The sequence below is a fragment of the Sinocyclocheilus anshuiensis genome, unplaced genomic scaffold (genome assembly GCF_001515605.1).
Source record: "Sinocyclocheilus anshuiensis isolate Anshui unplaced genomic scaffold, SAMN03320099.WGS_v1.1 scaffold544, whole genome shotgun sequence".
In the NCBI taxonomy this organism is placed as follows: Eukaryota; Metazoa; Chordata; class Actinopteri; order Cypriniformes; family Cyprinidae; genus Sinocyclocheilus; species Sinocyclocheilus anshuiensis.
The window spans coordinates 698,351-718,049 of record NW_015555763.1 but is presented as its reverse complement, the minus strand read 5'-3'; the positions used below and the strand labels follow the sequence as shown (position 1 = coordinate 718,049).

General features: G+C 37.5%; 1 pseudogene; it reads right to left on the bottom strand.

The window, feature by feature from the left end:
* Nucleotides 1–327: 327 nt before the first annotated feature.
* LOC107674026 (apolipoprotein B-100-like) lies at nt 328–19,618 on the bottom strand (annotated as a pseudogene).
* Between the last annotated feature and the right edge of the window lie 81 nt (nt 19,619–19,699).

Sequence of the window (19,699 nt, the reverse complement as noted above, 5' to 3'; positions counted from 1 at the left end):
ATGCACAAGCACTCCAAAGTCCTCTGATTATGTAAACACATCCTACACTGCTTTTACTCCAGTTTATGTCGTCTTGCAGCCTTTATTATTTATACATTTCTTTAAATACAATATTTTCCAAAATCATATTAGCTTACATTCTCAAAACATTGTTCACCAAGGCAGACCTTCATTACATAAGTATATTATTTATACTTTAATTTGCTACAACACAATTAAATGAAATACTAAAATGAAATACAAAATTCATAAAACACTGTTTGAGGAAACTTTTGAGAAAATTAGAGACAAAAAAGTGTTTCTAATGCAGAATTTTAGATAAAAGGTTTATGCCATGCTTGGCCATTCACTAAAAGATTTCCAATAGAATGGGAGAGGAATATCCACATCCGTCTTTTTGTTTGAAACCCGTACATATGGCTCTGTATATGATGGCAATGACTTCATTAACGCAATGTAACTCTTAAACAGACTGCTGACATACGAATCAATCACTATGAGAAGATCATTTAGATTAGAGATGAGCTTCTCCATTGATATTTCATTGTACAGTTCCTGGATTTTAGTTTTGCTAAAGTCTTTGAGCTTGGACAAACCTCTTTTAGCCTCCCGCATCCATTCATGCATCTTCTGCATCACTTGTAAGTTCCCTGCCTCTCTGTAAATGCCACTGATGTGAGAGGAAATTTCTTCCAGTTTTTCGGTCTTGAGAGAGTTCAGGAACTCTTCTGCCTTCTGGATGTAAATCTTCACAGAGTTTAACAGGTCCTGGAACACCTTCTCCACTTTTGAGGTTTTCCGATCCCTCTATCGCTTGCATTATCTGATCCTTTGCAGATTTCATGGCAGACCTCAGATCCTTCAAAATGTTCTTCCCACTAATAACCTTAGTGGTACCAGGAACAGTAAATACTATTTTGTTAATGTGACCTGAAATGGTGTCAGCAATGGCTTCTATGAGACTAAAAAACCTTGTAGTAGCTCTAGCAATCGCTTTTGAAATGGACTGCCTTATCCTATTGTACAACTCCTGCCCGGTAGGTAAGCTTCTCCTCCAGACCTGGCAAGTGGAATTTGGTGTCCCTCAGGAACTTCATGGCAGCATCCAAAAAAACCCGCATGTTTGACTCATACTTCTGAAGGAATTCATTAGCGCTGATGGAGAACCTCCTGCTCAACTCTTATAGATCAATCTGGGGTTCTCCAGCGTTCTCCTACACATCTTATTTCCCTGTTGTTTGAGCTGCTCGACTGAGGTCTGCAGAGCATCAGTCATGTGCGGGATCTCTTGGTAAGCTCTGTCAATGCCATTGGAGAGTGCGTTCTTCAGCTTTAGGCCAGCACGGTTCAAGTCCATGCCAAGGTGATCGACGTGGTACTGGTTGATAAACTTATGAAGAAACGTTATGATGGAAGGAAGTCTGTCTTTAAGGCCATTTATCATCTCTGATAGTCCATTGATATGATAGCCAATCTGAATGCTCAGCTTTTCAGAGTTCTTCAAAGTCACCTTGAAACTCATCAGGTCTGTGTCCTTGTCAGGTGTTGACTGAATAAACAATACAGACATTTTATTAGAATATTTTAATAAGCTGTACAAATTGTTGACAAAATCACTCTCTTACCAAATATCTGCTAAACAGTTTCGCATAAAACTGAGAAGGTGACCTCCTAGTGAATTGGAACCCGATGAAGCCGGCTGCTGGTGAGGATATTGAGGATGTGATTCCATTGTTGTGCGATGCATAACGAACGCTCAAGTCAGCAAATGTCTGGCTTGTTACATCAATGCCCAGTGTATGTCGTGAGGGACTGTGGAGTAAAAACACATTCACAATAACATTAGTATTGCAATTTTGTAATGTGTAAAGCACAACAAGGCTTATGTAAAACAGAAATTCAAGAGATTACCTGGAAACTGAAGACTCATCCCGTTTCATTCTGAAGAAACATCAAACATTAGGAAATTAAGACAGGAGACTGTATAAATGTGTAGATTTGAGAAAGTGATATGTTGTTCTTACCTTAGATTCTGATGGAGATCATGCTTCCAGTTTATATTCACATCACGATGGGTATAGGTACTTTTTCCATCTAGACCCACAGCTCCATTCTCAAGAAGGATGGTGGCAATCACTAAAAATGGAATGTGAAATGGAATAACTAGAATATTAATATTAATTAATAATAATGTTTGTTAATTAAAGTTATTATAAAGTGCTATTAAATACTCATATGAATGTGTAAGTCTTTTAAGCTTACCATCCAAGTTATACTCCAGGAAAACCATGGTGGAAGTGCAGGTGGACTTCAATGTGCAAACAATTCCTGACTCCATGTTTTCTATATTTCCAGTCCATGTATTGTTATAAATTGGAGAAAACATTTTGACAGTGGCCGACAGGGAACAAAAGGTTGGAAGAAACACACCAGCTGGAAGATGGAGTGATATCTCTGGGACTTTGATTTTTTTGTTCTGGGATGATAACATTTGGCAATTCAAAATGATATAGTGTTTTTGTGAAGTCATCCAGACTAATTGGATAGTCGCCAATGTCAAATGCTTTGGGAAGGGTAAATGGTGAGATGGTGATTTCATACTGTGGCAAACTGACAAACAACTGAGCCATTTTGTCTTTCAGATATTTAGTTTTTGCATTAATGCTAGGGATTTCCACTTTTGGTAAACCAGGCAAAATGATATCAAATGTAGGTGTACTGATCTCATTGGGGATTTGTAGATTTGTCAAATCAATGACAAAGGATGGCACATGGAGAGTAGTTAAAGGTACGGTAAACTCTGGAACAGTTATTACTGGTGGTATTGAGATATAATCTCGCAGGTCAGGCTCTTCAAATCGCATATCCACCTCCCTAATCATTTGCAGAAGTTCTTTAAACCAATTAGGAACTCCAACTGTCATTTGCGGGATATTAAATGTTACACCATTTTCAAACAATTTTGTAGGTAGTGCAAATAGTGTTCCCTCCATGCTCTTGGTGTATATCACAACAGTTGAAGCATTGAGGAACTGCAATTGGTCAGTACTGGTCACCTCACTGATTTTAAATACGTCCCATAGACTCTTATGGTAGACTGGTAATTTGATGGTCTTCAGGAATGCAACATTCCCCTCAATGGATTCGGACATTTCCATGCGGATTTCAGACTGATCTGATCTGGGTTGATAGTGTCAGATCAGAGGAATGGATCAGTGTTGCTAGTTGTTCCTTGCCACTCCAAAGTCATTTTTGCTTGTCTGAAGAGATGGACAGATCTGCATTCTGCACTATGCCAGCATGACCGAGTTTACTCGGCTGTGATACATCAATGTCAAGATTAGCTGACAAAGTTGACAGTGGAACAAACTCAAGCGTCACCCTTACTTTTTGCTTTCTGTCTTTTGAAAATGATGCAATACTAGCTGCATTGGTGCTTGTGTAACTCACTGTAGCATAAACACGCTGCAGAGAAGCCTCGAGAGCAAGGTTCTTAGTAATGTCCATATTCCAGGAACCAATCTTTTGGTGGTAGACCTTAGAGCAGGGATCCTCAAATCTGGCCCACGAGATCCACTTTCCTGCAGAGTTTAGCTCTAACCATAATCAAACACACCTGAGCAAGCTAATCAATGTCTTCAGGATCATTAGAAAATCACAGGTAGGTGAGTTTGATCAGGGTTGGAGCTAAACTCTGCAGCGCATTGGCCCTCCAGGGCAAGATTTGAGGAACCCTGCCTTAGAGGTTAGATCAGTTTTCAGTGTGGAACGAAGACCATTGGCGTTCAAATAAATAGTTGCTTCATTATCCAAAGATCCAGCAAGATTTGCACTTTCCGTGATGGTTGCATCTGTTGTTCCTTTCCAAGTGCTCTCCAAAGAGAAATAAGATGACAGTGCCTCGAGAACAAAATTGTGATCAATGCTTCCAGTGCCTTGCATCTCGATTATGGGTAAATTATAAGTGTAGCTAACTTTGATGTTAGAGGCTATATTTGGTTTAGACTTAGTATTACCACAAAGCACTTGATTTAGGTCCAACGTAAAAACTGGGAGCTTAACTTTAGCTAAGTTTGTTAAGGAAGCTTCCATATTCCTCTTGGTGAGGCTCACAGTGCTTTCATGACTACACTCAGCACTCACATGTACCAAGGACAGACTTGTGGCCATCTTCAGACTTCTCCTTTTATTGATGGTGGTACTGCCATCAAGTTTACCTTTGAGGACATTGAACACAGATGTTGACGAGACATCAAACTTTATCACAACATCAGACTGATTATACAGGCCACCATTGGCATTCAGAGTTATTACAGGAGATTTGATTGAGAAATCATATGTCATATTTCCAAATGCAGGTATCATTATGTTATTCTGAATTTCTCGTATTTTAAATGTGGGCAGGGTCAATGCTCGAAGGGTCTCAGGGACATGCAAGACTGGTAGCTCCAAAGATAGAAGCACAAGGGTGTATGATGGCACTGAAAACCCCATCAAAGGAACTTTAAAGCTTGGTGTGCTTACCTCCTTGGGTATGAAATAACTGAATGTTGGCAGTTCGGCTCGGAAGGCTGAAACCTCAGTGTTTAGTATAGGTATTGTGTATTCAGGAACAGTGAAATATCTTGGCGGCTGATTTGATGTGTCAATTTTGTACTTTTCATATTGAATTCTGGCTTCATTGTAGGAATTGGTGAGGGCATCCAAAATGTGGTCTCGTCCGAGTTCAAAATGCAAACTCAAGATCTTGGCATTTTCAGTGAAGGCTTTGTAGAATGGCTAAAGGTTTAGGTCAGATGTGTGTTTGTCTGGGTTTTTTTGATACAAGAGTTTGAAATCAATATCAAATGATTGTTGATGAGTGGTCAGAAGATCTTTTAAACCATAATCTTCCCAAAGAAAAAACTCTTTGATTTTGGGTGTTTTCATATCTAGATATGGGATTGTAATTTCTGGGATACTGAGTGGAATGGTCAAGAAGTCAAGATTGGCTTCACCATCAACAAAAGCATAGATTCCAGCTTCATTTTCACTGTTATCCAAAGTAAAGTTGTGTCTGTATTTGTACTGATTGAAGCAAGCCAGACCTACCCAAAAAGCATTTTGTTTATTGGAGTTCAAAGTAAATCCAAAGTCATCTTGGAGATCAATATTTCCAGTCAGCTTCAGGGGCAAGAGAATTTTAGAATTCCCTTTATTTCTGCAATCAAGTGTGACCTCAAATGGTTGAGCCAAGAACTCACATGCGTTGGATATACTTCCACTCACTTTTCCAATGAGCTCAGCATTATGTGAAATTTCCATTCGGACATCCTCCATTTGAGCCTTTCCTTTCAACGTCAAAATACTGCCCTTGATGAAGGGCGCCTCAGTCTCAGCCCTGGCATCAACGGTGATGTGGCTCAAAATGACACAGTGTTAACCGAATGCTTCATCTTAAGGTTTCTGCTGTTTGTTTCTCCTTTAAAATTAAGATTTGCTCTGCCAGCATTGACAATGAACTCCAAATTGCTCGTGTGTAATTTCATCAGAATAGTCATCAAACAAAGTGCTGCACCACCGCTGGTGTCTGCACTGTAGGGATTTCTATCATGAACAGGACACTGATATGCCACTGCATCAACTCATCATGAGGCTTCGAACTAATCCAATCAGGAGATAACACAGAGATCTTTTGTATCAGGACTGAAAAGTTCTTAAACCACATATAGATACCTCGCGATGTCTCGTGATCGCTAATGTATAGAAACCAGTGTAGACACAGGAAGTAAATTAACTAATGCCCTCAGGCCTGCAACACGGAATCATGCATGACTATCACATGACGTTTGACCATCTGCTTCTTGCATGACTGAAACCCTTACAAACTTCTCTTACAACAAAAGAAACAGGACCTTGCATGGACCAAGTTTAAAAAACAATAGTTTAAAATCCATAAGTAGTGAAAATGTATCCATTGTATGTGTTATGCCGTATATATATATTTGATGTGTTTATTGAAACCATGATATCTTAATCACCCCTTATAACTTTTCTTTTTAATTATTACGATTACTGTGTATGCAAAATACCTGTTGTTTGAGCTTGAATGAAAGCTTATTTTATGTGAGAAACTTTGGTTTGGATGAGAAGTGAGTATGTACAAGTATGTACAATACTCGCATTGGGAAACTTTATACAAGTATCAACCAAATCTTCGCAAAGATTTTTCGAGTAGCTGATAAGGTGTAAAATAACAAATTTGAAATCAGTTGTAATCAGGTGGACCTAGAATTTCCAGATTCGAGTCCTCTCAAAACCTGAGCTAGAAATAAAATTAGTGATTAATTCCCTTATAAGAATTATTGAGTTAAATTCCTTACAACGTTAATCAGATCTTGTTTTAAATGTGTGCTGAAATAAATACTGGAAAAGATCGATTCACGGCTTTTGAGAATCGATATCGAATCGACATCATTTAAAAAAACGATTAATCGGAAAATCGATCGGTATTGTCATCATTGCTGGAACTGTAATATCATGTATCCTTGCCATTTTAATCTTAAAGGCAGGAACCTCAAGAGTTGTGAATGGAAAAATAAAGGTGGGTATGTCAGTTTCTACCATTTTTAGAGCATTGAGAACTCCCTCCACAGCTTGACTTATTTGATTGAGGAGCTCCTTATTTTCAGCCATCTTCTTAATTTCATTAATGAGTTTTGTGAACTGTGATGAGATGACATGTTACGGAAACATGTTGCCGTAAGCACCACTCGCTCTTTCCAAGTAAACCGAGATTTCATATCTGACGTCCATGTCACTGATTCTCTGCCTCACATCCTCGATAATGTCTTGGATCTTCAGTTTTATGTCTTTATATGCAGTAGTGTCAATTACATCTATTATATTCCTGCAAACCTCGGCTATCCTTGTATCTTTCAGTTTCTCCAAATAATCAACAACTGTCACCTGCATCTCTTTTATAAATTCTCTGGATGCCTCTATTTTTTGTGGGATTTCATAAACTTCCTTTATCTGCTTGTTAATATAATTGACTAGTCCTTGAGTTTTTCATTTACTTCATCAACAAATGTGTTGTAATCAAATGTTCTCAAGGTCTTTATAATCATGAGAATGTACTCATTTAAATCATCTATAATCTGTTTGAAATCCATCAGCTTTAACAGTGAAACAATGCTATCCAAGACCTCCATAACCTTATCAGAGATGTACTCAAATTGGATAGATTTTAAAGTATCCACTACAGCCTGTACCAGCTCTTGAATTCTGTAATGCTTGACTAATATAATGGCCTGCTCCACAAAAACTTCAATTTTCTTGTCCATTTCATACCGTAAAATAAGCTCTTGTGCATTTAAGTAAACTCTATTGATTTTCTCTGGAATTTCGTACTCCTCTATCCAGTTTACAATTACATCTTTCGCAGAATCCAGAACTCTCTCTATGTCTTCATATGGAATTTGATCAGATAGTTCTTCCACATATTCAGTCAAGTCAAATGAGATTATATAGTATCTTAGACCCTCAAGTAACATCTTGATGTCAAATGTCTCAACCATCTTCCTCAGTTCAATCAGCTTTTCCTGAACTTTGGTTTTAATTTCATATTGTGCATCCAGTTGTTTCAACCAAGCAGCACTGCTGTCCTGTAGCTTTTGTAAATCGATCTGTCTTATTATATCTTCCATACCATCAATGCCTCTGATGATTGTTTAGGTTATTTCATACTTCTCATCAAAATCTTTAAAAAAAAAGTTCATCTCCAATCTGCAACAAAATGTCAGAGAAAGAATTGGCCCACGATCCACTCTCAATGCCATCTTTGATTTGAATCATCAGATCCCTAATGCTTGTTGCTAAATCAATAATATTCTTTTTTGAAAACTCCTTAAATTTCTCAGCATATGCATCAAGGTCATCTATTGATCTAGTGTAGTCATGTTTGAGGGAAATCAGCTGGTCCTTGACAATGTTAACTTTGTTCTCTAGGTCCATGTCCACTATGATGTCATTCACTTTTTTGAGGGAGTTCATCCAACTTGTGCCTAAAATTACCTATCAAACCATTGATATCTAAACTGCTGAGGTAGTTTTGGAGAGATTCGAATTTATGCAGAATTGCATTTTTCATTCTTTCAAAGGCAGCAGGGAAGCTCTCAATTAATGGAAAATAAATAATGTGACAGTCACTGTTCTTATCATACCTGACAAACCCTGAAGCACTAAACTTTTGATTGTCTAATGGAATATCACTAGATTTTGTTTCTGTGTTCAAAAGATTAGTTTGAAGCACTCCAGAGAGCTGGACCCCCATCTGGTTTTCTTTGTTGTAAATATTGACATCTTGGTTGTACACGTGATTATTTAGCTTCGACTTAAACGTCCACACCACAGACAGTTCATTAGGTATCAGCAAGCTGTCAAACTTGTTTTCAATGTGCGTTTCAGCTGACTCTCCGTTTGGCAAAATGTGTACAGCAGAAGCTCTGTATTCATGGGACTTAGCAATGGCCAACGGCTCAGCTTTGAAAAGGAACTTAATGTAGAGCTGACCAGTGTGTTTTCCATAAAAATTCACATTGCCATCACTGTTTAAAATGGCATCGATTGTAAGGCTAAATGGCATGGCCATTGTGCGAATGTTATTTTCAAGACGTAAAGATTCGCAATTTACTTGTGTCTTGCTGTTCATAACAGAAGACAGTCATGCAAAATCCAGGTCAAAGTTGTTACTTATATGGGAATCGAAAACTTTTGCTGTTGTATCACACTTGATGGTACCAGCCAGATCTGCGTAAGAAAATTGACAGGTGTGCTTAATGTTATCCTCCTCCCCATACTTCCCACCGAGGCTTCCAGCTACATCCATCTTAAATGGCTCCATCTTAAGGTGGCCATCACCACTGAGTCCAAAATCAAACATCTCAAGTTCGCTTTTTGCACTTAACGATGTGACAAACGGCCTCATGTTAACCTTAATGTTGTGGTTGTAGGATGCTCCATCGCAGATGAAATTGTCAGTTTTGGAGCGAAAAGCCAAGGTCCATAACGTTACAGTCAGGGTATGAGTGCACTCCGATCTCATTTTCTGTAAAGTACCCATCATGGTATTAGACAGACTCAGTCCTTGCTTATTAATACCAAAGTTCATGGTGTTTCTAGCAGTTCCATCAAAGGCATTCCCTTTAAAAACACTGGTTAGATACGCTTCTTTGGGTGAAATCTTACCCTCCGCACTGAGCTCAATTGTGTTATCCTGTGCTGATCCTTTTGATACAACAGACATAGAGGCTCCATCACCATCAATACCAGCATTGATGGTATTCTCAAAAGTCAAAGAGCTTCCCTCAACAGTTGTCATGCAACTGGTGGTCAAGCCATCTGCTCCAAAAGTAAGTGTGCCTTTGTGAGTCCCACGTCCATCTTCGAAATTCAGCAAACCTTCTATGTTCATCTCAAGGCCATTACTGTTTAGGGATCCAGTAAGGAGAGAGTATGCACGATGTGTTGCATCATCCGCCTGGGTTTCAACTTTCAGTCTGGCTTCTTTACTCGTGACATCAAATTCAGCTTTACAGCGCAGAGCTTTTCCAAGTGCCATCGTACTACCATCTGACTTCACAGACAGCTGGCCTTTATTGTGCTTTAACTCTGCCACATGCTTCAGAATGTCATTTTGCACATTTGTTTTGGACAAAAGCGACAGCTCTCCATTGACATATGACCCTTTGATAACATTCTGACACTGGATGATTGAGGAGTCAAACTTCAATGTGGACTCTCCTTTTCCTTCTCTTTTGAGCATATTGTACAGTATATACACGATTGGCTTAGGGTGGAGTTGGCATAGAGAGAACCTATCCTGATAAATCCATCAAAGTTTCCATCTCCAATTATCTCATCATTCATGGAAGCTGACTGAGCCGAATAATACACAGAGGTGTGCAGACCAACTAGACTAGATGCTTCAATCCTGTAGTTGGCCCTACCACTGATTTTATCAGCCATACTCATAGTTTCAAAGACACTCAGGCTGGCATCAAGTAAACAATGACTGATAGATCCATTTACAAGGTACTTCAGAGTATCATCGACTATACCAGTGATCATACCCATACCTATGTCAAAAAAATCAAAATTTTAATGTAAGTGAAGTAAAACGAATTCCAATATACTGAAGATGCCGTTATGACAATCATCTTTGTAGATTAGCTTAATATGATTTTTGATGACTCGAATACCTTCAATTTTGTATGACAGGGGTGTCACGGGGCAGCTGGCCATCATGTTGTACTTAGCAATGTAACTAGGAACATCAACGGTGTTGTTTCCCCCTAAGATAGAGCCCTCCCAGTCATAAAAATTGCTGTTCATCTTGACAGACACTTCTGCTACACCTAACATGGGTAAGGAGAAGTCCAAAGCTCTGGGAATTGTGAATGATGGAATCTTGTAGTTGTTCTCAAGAATATCCAAGCCAATGAGGGGAATTTTAATCTGTGGGAGTGTGAGGCTGGGAGGGATGTTGAGTTCAGCAGATGACTTTCCTCCCAAGAGAAGAGGAAGTGAAATGGAGATTCTGCCTTTGTTGAACTGGTTTCTCATCAAAGCATCACTGAACATAAAAAAGAGAGCAAAGTTTATAGTCAATATCAATGTATATATTATACCTGTATATAAAGATTATCAGTCTAAACTTTGAACACACATCACTGTATTTTCATTATATTACATAAAATGTTAATGTAACTTGTCTTTTGTGACAACATGCCCCAATAGTCATCTACATATACGCCCTGGGACAATGTTTTCATGTGACACCTAGACCCGGTCTCCCCTATATCTGGTGATTGTTTTTTTTTTTTTGTTTTAATGTAACAAAAAGTTTTCAGAATATCACTCACGATTTAAGATATAATTTTTCTGGCAAAGATGGCAAAGTGAGCTCTGGTGTGCTTCTCTTGCTCCTCTGTACGTTCACGAATGTACTGCCTGCCGCTAATTTATCCAGCCAAATATTCACTGCCTATAAACAAAAGGTCAGATTATGAAATGTTAATTTTCAACAAGGCCATTCAAAAAATTAAATGAAAATGGCAAAAGACGAATCTCAAGCATGATTTCATGCACTTACCTCTAACCCTTTCGAAACAATGTGACGAAGTTTCATGTCAGTCTTGGTGACTTTCTGGTCAAGGACATCATCAATACTCACCTGAAGCTGGCTACGGTATTCCTCCATATTTGGAAAAAGTTGATCAACTTCAGAGTTTATGTCTGACTTCATTTCAAGTTCAACCTTGTTATTATCTGCAAAATCACCAAGAAACTAGGTAAAAATTCAATGATGACAAATTCATTCCAGGAAAGTTTGCTTCATTAACTATGCGTGCTTCATTACCGTATCTGAGGACGGCTTTCTGCACAGATGTATTCTCTGGCATGTTAAAGGCTGTTTCAAACTGCAGGATGAGCCTGTTGTTATTCTTTAGGGTGGCAGTGGCAGAGGTGTCCATCTGTAATTCTGGCACTGCCAACTTAAGCTCAATCAGACCATCCCTCATAGACTCTAACCTGATCAGAAACACATGTATATCTAGATTAACAACTGAGACTGCCATTTTAAAATAAAAGTCTCCTAGATATTTTTCCCCACTATTGAGTGTTTACTCTTTTTAAAATATTAAAAAAATGTTTACTTTACCTGGCATGTCCAACTAGGGAAAGCTGTGGGATGTCTTTGTTAGTTACATCAATTGTAATGTCACGCATCTTCTTTCCTTTAGCACTGCTATCTGTAACTGCCAATTTGATGCCAGCTTCAAGGTCATAATCAGGGATCTGAAGGTTGGTGGTGAGGATGTTCTTATTGCGGTTGTATTTCACAACTGCTATGGCTTCAGTTGGCTCAGCACCTTAAAATTAGAGGAAATTATTGGACTTCAATGGTGGCCAACGGGCTGAAGGTCCAAATTGCAGTTTCAATGCAGCTTCAAAGGGCTCTACACGATCCCAGCCAAGGAATAGGGGTCTTATCTTGCGACTGAAGACAGAAAGACATGAGTGGATGACATGGGGGTGAATTATCAGGAAAGTTTTATTCTGAAAGTGAACTAATACTGTTCCTGTGGCTCAGTGGTAGAGCATTGTGTTAGCAGTGCAAAAGGTCGTGGGTTTGATTCCCAGAGAATACACATACTGCTAAAAAATGTGTAGTCTAAAATGTAAAATGTATAGCCTGAATGCACTGTAAGTCGCTTTGGATAAAAGCATCTGCTAAATGCATAAATTAATTATTAAATTAAATAGCCAATTTTAGTTACATCACAGCCATGAACAATGATTTGCTACTTGTTTATTGGTTGCAGATGGATTTGATTGGACAAAATCTGTGTAGTGCAAGATGAAACGTTACCTTTACTCCATTTCCCAAAAGGTAGAAATGGCACATTTTTAATGCAAGTACACAACCGTTAAAAATTGGGTCTGGTAAATACAGTAAAATACAGTAAAAACTGTAATATTGTGAAATATTATTACAATTATTTGGTGCTCAAGAAACATTTGCTTAATATTTTTGTGAAAAGCATTTATTAGAATTTATTAGAAGTAGATATCTTTTATAAGATTATAAATATCTTTACTGACACTTTTGCTGAATAAAAGTATTAATTTCTTACAAAAAAACGTCCTAATATCTGCTAAAAATAACTTTTGACAACATTTAAAGCTAGTATATATAGAACATATGACCTCTAAGACATAAAAGCCACAAAACATTTGATTTTATGGATCTTAAAGCGTAATGATAAATGTTCAACACCACTGTTAGAAATAAAATAAGAAATAAGTAATATCATTAAAATTGTTTGAGGACTTACCCTCAGCCTTGAGAACAATTTTCACAGAGCCAACCTTATGGCGCCCTTCTTTTCCCTCCCTCAGCAATGCATAGGCAATGGTTGCCATATACTCAGACACTTCTCCTGTAGGTTGAAGTTCTACAGCAAGCCTGGAAAGAAAATATTTATTCCTATTTTTTAGTGCATAAACCTTGGAAGTAAAGAAGTTGTTTCTATACTCTACATCCACCTGTTTCTCACCTTGTCTCTCCTGTGAGAGGATAGTATGGGGCATTATTGGTGGAACTAGCATTTGAATAGCACAAAATAGTGCAGTAATTCATCCCAGGAAAGATGGGATTACACTCTGTTGAGTCGGTCCTGTCCTCTACCATGGAGGGGACGATCTTAGTCTGTGTGGAGGTCACTGAGAGCAACTTGTTGCTGTAGCGGAAGAGAGAAAAGAAACATCTATTCCATTATGTTCCATTCTAATTTTGGAACAAAATATTCTACTACTCAATCAGTAGTACAGAATAAAGTGACCCTTAAATATGTGAATGCAAAAGTATGAATGCATGGTAAGAAAGCATCTGATATGCAACAGTAAATGTAAGATACAGAGAGTTTGAGGTGGCCTACCTGACGCTAAAGAGCTGGATGTTTCCCTGAGGTGCAGGGATGGAGAGCTTGTTCTGACTGTCACTTACAGTGACCTTGGCATTGACAGCACTTTCATGGTACATGTTTGTGTGTGTTTCAATCCCAGCTACCACAAATTCTGGGATATAAACACCCATTTGAGTAACAAACTCCACTCCCACAGATGGAATGAATGAGAGCTGTTGCTGTGAATGATAACAGAAAACATCAACAATTTGTTACATAATTGTGACCCAACAAAATTCACACTAGTAAAAAGGATTACCATCATGCGGTCAATGGTCAGGCCTCCTTTGGCTCCAGGGGCCAGAACTCCAGATAGGGAAAGCTTCAGTGGAAAACCAGCACTTGTAGATAGTGTCAAGGCTTTGTTCAGGAATATATAGTGGACAAAAAGCTCATTCTCTAAGCTAGATATCAGGTCTCCCATAAACTGCAATGAAAAGAGAATATCACACTTACTAGAGTTAAATTTAGTTGATGAAGACTGTTATTTTCAGGGTAATTCAGTATATCATATTTTTTAAATCTATGAATAACACTTACATCATAGACATTGACTTGAATGTTTCTGTGTATAGTTTAATGAAGTGAATGATGAGATTGAGCTCATTAGTCTTCAAGTATCCCAGTTCTGTTCCCATAAATCGCAGGTAGGCCAAGCCTTTAGGAGCATCTTCAATCTGTTCAAGGCGTTTTTTTAACTGAGATGTATTCTTCCATATATCTCATGATACCCTGAGGAACCTACAGGAGATATCGTTTTTAATCAATTAATTTTTTAGATAGATTTTCATTATACACTCAAAAGACTCTTTATTAGACACCTGTCTTTTCATCCTTTCACCTCTTAGTGGGGAAATCCACTTATCCAAAACCCATTTGACGGGATGTGGAATCTTGTCATTGACCCAGTACATAGCTTTCGAGATGGTATCAGGGAAGAAACCATTTTCACCAAAGAGAACTTCAATGGCCGGCTCAAAGCCTTCACCTTCAAGACCAATCTAAGAAAGAAGTCATCACATGCATTCATAAAAAGGCAAAATATGGACACAACATATAGAACATAGAGCCTTTTAATGATACACTCCTACAGTACCTCCAGTATTTCTGCATTGAAATTATCAGGTGTGATGGCTAACATGACTTCTCTGGACATATAATTGGCAGAATCAAAAATAATGTTGCCTTCTACTGAGCCAACCAGCGGGACTTCAATTTTGTAGTTACGTGAGAACTTTGTGAAGTCCATAGGGTTAAAGCTTGCATCCCCCGTATAGCTTTAAGAATGTAGTCCTTTGTTCTAAACATAAACAAAACATAAAATTATTAGGGATGCACAATATTTCAGTACCTATATTGGTTATCAACCAATATAATTACCCTTATTTGTACATTTAGATTACCTTTGTCATCATCTAATGGTCACTTAAATTTATATTTAAAAACAATATCAATTTAATAATGTAATATACATTTTTCATGAAGCACATTATAATGTTATGATGCTTATATTCACTTATAGCATTTTAAACAACTAATTTTAGTTTTTAGTGTTTTATATATATTCATTATGACAAAATAATACAAAAGTTTAATATCGGCAACTTATCAGTTATCTGGAATAACATGAAAATAAGTATAACTTTTAATATTGGTGCATTCGTAAAGTTATGTCTGATAAAAGGTATGAAGAGTTTATCTTGACAACATAAAAAGTATTTCTTTTGTTTGAGGTTAGAATTTATCCTCTAGAGACAAGATCTTTAATCTTAATACTGTACAACATTGCCAAAATTTCAAACAATTTTGAACATCCATTGTACAACATCCTCAGCACATTTTCTGTTTCCATCAAAAACATCCAGACAAATAATTTTGAACTACAAAGTCTTAAAAATAAACACATTCGGAATTTGAAATATGAGTGTACATACGTGCTCAGGGTCGGAACTTCTGATTCCAATATGTTAGCAATATGGGAGGAGACAAAGCTTTTAACTTGCTCATTTTGCTCACTCTTAAGTGTCCTCAGCACCTTGTTTGCCTCCTCGGGGTTCCTCATGAGCATCAGATATGCTGCGATGCGTTTTTGGGCAGGTGCCTCGGAATTCTCATACTGTTGTATCAGGGCAGTTTTCACCTAGTAACGAGAAATCAAAATATCAAAAGCTTTAGCAATGAATCAAGATCATACTAGCTGGTTTTTACTCTAAATTAAAGTGTCCAAGTGCTTCAAGTACTAAATTTAATTTATTTGGGTGACTGATGCATCTTTAAGAACTGCTAGGTTGGAATAAGGATCATTTAAATAGTGTAAATCTCAACAAGAGTTGACTTACATCAGATTCCATTTCCATGAGTCTGAAAGCCCGGATAGCTGCTTTTTGTACTGGCAGAGAAGTGTACGTCTGGCCCATGCAATTTAGGAGAGAAGACTTCAGAGATGGGAATCCCTCCATGTACTTTCCCATGACACCAATAACCTATACAACAATTACTTTGGTTAATAATTAACATTAATTATTCAATATGTATTCATCAGACAGACAGATAGACAGATAGACAGATAGATAGATAGATAGATAGATAGAGCCTGGTTAGATTTGATATGTACCCTTAATGTAAGGTAAGTACTGTCTTCATCTCCTGAACAATCACCTAGCATGAACTCCATGAATTCAGCTACTTCCTTAACTTCAGGTGTTGATGTTGCTTAGTCTTGAAGAAGTCTGGTGTAGACATTTATCCATTAGAATTTCAATTAGTATAAGCTGAAAAGAAAATCACATTATCTACTCTCTCCAACTGAGAAGCTAACAGAGTAAATATCACTAGCACTTACTGTTTTACTATGTTGGCAAGAGCATACATGATGGATTTGCTTGGCTTGTTTTGGGCCACGCTCAGCATATCTCTAACCTTCTGAGGGCTGGCCTGGGGTAAGCATAAAGCATAAACTATAGCATCCACTTCTCTGGCTGACTCATCAAAAGTCCTGAGGATCTGCATGATGGCACTGGTACATTGATCGGTTTCACACTGAAAGAGTGTCTGCCACGTAAGCCACTCAGAGATCTTCATCATCTCATCAGCGGCTCCAGACAGCGTATCGTTTTTCAAGCCACGGATTTCTGACACCAACTTGTGGAAGAGGCTGGCTCTCTGTTGACTCTTTCCTGAGCTGCTAAGCATATTCAGGTCTCTCATTGTGGCAAGCACATCATCCTTTGACTGAACAGGAAGTTTGTCCTCCACCTTCTCTAAAAAGAACTTCTTCTCAAGAGCGTCTCAACAGAGTAAAGATGTTTGCTTATTCATATTTTCATACCTCCAAACCTCTCAAAATCTTAATAATTCTTGCAAATTACAAAGTAATTTTGAGAGTTTTACAGCTTAATGCTACCCACCATCTTTGTTGAAATATCTGTTGTTTATTTTCACTGAATCCTGTAACATTAGACTCTGTTTTACTTCTGAGGAGATACCATATTGCCCCCTATATGAGAAGTAACAGCATTTATGTTTCATAAACATCTTAGGAGTAGTTCACCCAAAAATGGACATTCTATCATCATGTAATTGTTCCAAACCTGTATGACTTGTTATTGATATTCAATGAAAATTTCCCCTTCAGTGTAGGTCTTAAATCAAATTGATTGCCGCATAATATTATACAATTTTCTATATATGGTACATCACATACGTGTTATGGCAGGTTTGACATTGTGATATCATTACAAAACAAAGCCTTTATGGGCAGAGATTACATACTCATGTGAGAACGGGATGAAGAGATGCTTCTCTGTACATTGAGCTTCAGTCATGTGCTTCCTCCTGTTATCAAACTGATAGTTGCAAGTCTGAGTACTGCTGATTAGTTTGGACATAAGTCCATTCTGCAAAGATACATTTCAGAAGTTGTTTGAATGACATTTTTGACTGACACGGACATGAAAGAATGGATATCGAAAGAAATAAGGCTTGTGTGTCCTACCAGGCCAGGCAAGAGGGACAGGGGGCTGGTGGGGAGACTGTGAGGTGAGAAATGGCTGCAGTCTGACAGATCTCTGACCACAGTGATATCTGTGTCGATGTCCTTCCGTGAGTTGACTGTGACATCTATCTTGCATATCACATGAATTGTACTCTTAAAAGTGAAGGAACAGAGAAGAAGTTAGGGAAAATCTATATTAAATCTATATGGGTTACAGTAGGATCCAAAGTCTGAAGCATTTTTCATATAAAGCTGGAAATAAATAAAGTCTTAGGATTTAGAAAAATATATACATACAAAGTTATGATGTAAAATGAACAAAATATTTAAGATCCAGCGACTTTTCTGGATCACTAATGAAAGATGAAAGCAAATTTGTGACACTGACTTTGTTAACACAAGATGACACAAAACATTTGTGTGTGTATACATTTTTGTTTTAATCTCACCATTTTTTCATTGTGTTCTGCCTCCAGGATTGGCACGAGGAGAGCAGAGATGATTCCTCTTTTGATGTTCAAAATGTTTTCCGGCTCATCCTTTTCTGGATAAATGGAAACACTGGTTACCTGCTCCACCACAAAATTCAGAGGGTTCCTGGAAAGGGGGTTTCATAAACCAAATGCTCAATAGCCAAAATACAAGATGCATTATCGTTACAGAAGGAACAGGATGTATTTCCTCTATTTAAGGGGAGCAATATTCCAGATATTATGGGCTGGTCCACATACTTCTCCATGGCAACCTGGAAGGCTGCAGCTCCAGCAGCCTGCCTGTAAACAGGCTGACCCTGTGCATCGATGACTGACACCTCATTCAGGATGCATTCTTTTGTGCGAAGGACAAAACTGCAGGTCTGTGGGACCTCAATTTCAACCTAATGGTGAAGAGGAAATACACACATAGAGTATTCTCATAAAATCAAGTATTCTCATTAAATAGATAAAAATGACAGTAAAGAAATGTATAATGTTATAATAATATTAAGCAGCACAAATGTTTACAACAGTGATAATAAATATATATGTTTCTTGAGCACCAAATCAGCATATTAGAATGATTTCTGAAGGATCATGTGACACTGAAGACTGGAGTAATGATGCTGAAAATTCAGCTTTGCTATCACAGGAATAAATTCGTTTTTAATTTATATTAAAATAGAAATTAGTTATTTTAAATTGTAAAAATATTTTATAATATTAATGGTTCACTGTATTTTTGATTAAATAAATGCAGATTTGAGAACACAAGAGACTTCTTACAAAAACATTACAGACCCCAAATATTCTAATATAAAAAGAGGTTATGCTGTTTTAAGAATTTCTTTTGTACCTGACAGGAGATCTTTGGCCCGTTCCTGAGGTTTGCTGTACCTGTCACCCCATTTTTGCTCTCGGCTGTATACTGATAAACATATTTTCTGAGGTTCTTGAACCTTGCAGACACTTGAAAAAAAAAACAAGCATTTAATAATTGTATGTAAGAGTTACTATAATGTCAGTGATAAAAATAACAAGAACTTTGTTGTTTTAATTGTTTCACAATTATCTGGTTTCACATGTTTAGAATTTATCATGATTTCTGCAGTATTTCAGAGTCAGATGAAACCTGAGGTTAGTTAGATGAGAATCAACATGTTGTGTATTGGTCGCTTACATGGGCATATAGGTGGCTGTCCTTCTCCGTGCACTGTCTTCCTCAACCACCTCAGTGTTTGCTTCTACACAGGCATAGAAAAAATGGCTTAATTGAATACATGTTATATTTGACAAAACACAACAAATCTGAATAAATGATTACTTGATTATTCTTTTAGGAAAGGAGTACAGAAAAAAAAGATAAAAATGAAATGTAAGAACAGTGACCATCCTCTAGATTTCCATTCAAGGTATATGAGAAACAGACAAAGACCTATTAATAATAATACAATAGGATGAAAATGAGAAAAATAGGTGAATTGGTAGGAGAAATAAGAAAAAATAGTGGTAGATGCAGATAGTACCAAGCTAAAGTACAAATGTATAGTACAAAATAAAAAAAAAGACGGATATAAAATCTTACCTGCCAATAGATGTGCACCAAGGATGAGTAACAGACACAACTTAGTATCCATCTTTATGGGCACTAAAACTCTTTATTTAATTTTTTACTGTTTTTCACCAGCTTCTCTTAAATACTCCCACCCAGCTGAGCC